This window comes from Aotus nancymaae, unplaced genomic scaffold (genome assembly GCF_030222135.1).
Source record: "Aotus nancymaae isolate 86718 unplaced genomic scaffold, 86718_ANA_hifiasm-v0.15.2.pri h1tg000108l, whole genome shotgun sequence".
In the NCBI taxonomy this organism is placed as follows: Eukaryota; Metazoa; Chordata; class Mammalia; order Primates; family Aotidae; genus Aotus; species Aotus nancymaae.
This window is the reverse complement of record NW_026988523.1, coordinates 33708488-33710477: the sequence shown is the minus strand read 5'-3', so window position 1 is coordinate 33710477 and position 1990 is coordinate 33708488.

Sequence of the window (1990 nt, the reverse complement as noted above, 5' to 3'; positions counted from 1 at the left end):
AATGTTATTTTCCATCCCAAATGGATCAGAAAGGAGAGTCAGAAGCAGGATCATTTGCATCCACATGGGAAATTTACTGATGGGTTTGTCCCAAGAGTATGGGTGGGGTTTTTTATGTGATTTTGTTTTGTTTTGTGACAGAGTCTCGCTCTGTCACCCAGCCTGGAGTGCAGTGGCACAATCTCGGCTCACTGCCTATTCTGCTTCCTGGGTTCAAGCAATTCTCCTACCTCAGCCTCCAAAGTAGGTGGGATAACCAGTGCATGCCACCATGCATGGCTAATTTTTGTATTTTTAGTAGAGATAGGGTTTAGTCATGTTGGCCAGGCTGGTCCCAAACTCCTGACCTCAAGTGTTCCGCCCTCACTCTTGTTGCCCAGGCTGGAGTGCAATGGCACGATCACGGCTCACTGCAACCTCTGCCTTCCAGGTTCAAGCAATTCTCCTGCCTCAGCCTCTCAAGTTGCTAGGATTACAGGTGTACGCCACCACATCCAGCTAATTTTGTATTTTGTATTTTTAGTAGAGACAAGGTTTCACCATGTTTGTCAGGCTGGTCTTGAACTCCTAACCTCAAATTATCCGCCTGCCTTGGCCTTCCAAAGTGCTGGGATTACAAACATGAGCCATCGTGCCCAGACCCAGGATTATGTTAACTCTCTGGCCCGCTGTCATAATATACTCTGAAGGTATCTTGTCTATGTGAATATCCTGTCGAACATATTCGTTCCGAAGTAAGCTTCAAAGCAAGTGGCCCAGTCAACTATATATATGACATTACACTAATCATACCAGAAGAGCAAGAAGTATGTTGGAGGCCTTGGAAAGATACATGTATTCAGAGAGTGGGAAATAAAACCCCACAAAGATTCAGGAAATTGGTACATTGGTAAAATTTTTAGAGGTCCAGTGGTCTGAGACATGCTGGGATATCTATTCAAAGTCAAGGTCAGATATTGCATCTCATGCCTCCCACCACTAAGAAAAAGAAGTGCAATACCAATCTTCTTAGGACTCTGGAGCAGCATTTCACACTTAGGAATACAACCCTGACCAATTTACTAGCCGACACTGAAGGATGTCAACTTTGAGTGGGGCCAAAAGCAGAAAGGCGTCTGCAGCCTTGTGACCTAGCAGAACCTAAGAGACTGAAGATCTGTGGTTGGAGAACATGTTGGTTTGGGTTTGGCAAGCTTTCACAGGAGAATCAGAATGTAGGCCCCTAAAGCTTTGGAGCGAATCCATGCCATCTGCAGCAGGAAAATACCCACCATTTGAAAAGCAGCTCTTGAAATGCTACTGGGCTCTGGTAAAGACGCAACATCTGACTATAGGACATCAAGTGACCAAGTGGCCAGGACTGACCGTCAGAAGCTGGGCTGTGTCAGATCCTCCACGCCATTAGGAAGAGTGGGCCCAGCAAAAACATGCTGTGGTGACAGAGTGAGCCCCTGTCTCAAAAAACAAAACAACAACAATACGTTGTAAGATGGGAGTGGCATCGTCCGTATTGGGCATAAGCAGGGTCAGAGGGCAAAGCAAGCATCAAAGCAAGTGGCCCAGACTCCCAGGTCACTCAGATGTTGCACCGACGTCTCTCCCTCAGCTCACACCGACGGCCCTGTCGGGGATCCTTGTGACTCGCTGACAGGGAAGGCAGAAGCCCAAGCTTCACTCACAGATAGATTGGCATGGTAAATGGGGAAAAGTCAAAAAGAGAATGCTGCTGCATTGCAGTCCCGCTCAGAAGCAGCTCTGGAATGCAGTGGTGAGGGGAAATTCTCCCAGGGACAAAGATTTAGACAGTATACCTGGTCATCTACTTTGTGTGGAAAGAGAAGTAGCCCTGCATGAGAATATTCACTTGGGCAGAATATTCACAAAGTCACAATCAGTGGCAAATGCCCCGGTTGGTTGGTTAGGGGCTTGAGAAGAAGGAGTGAAAGATCAAGGACGAAAAGGTCTAAGAGCCAGGGCATGGTGGTGCGTG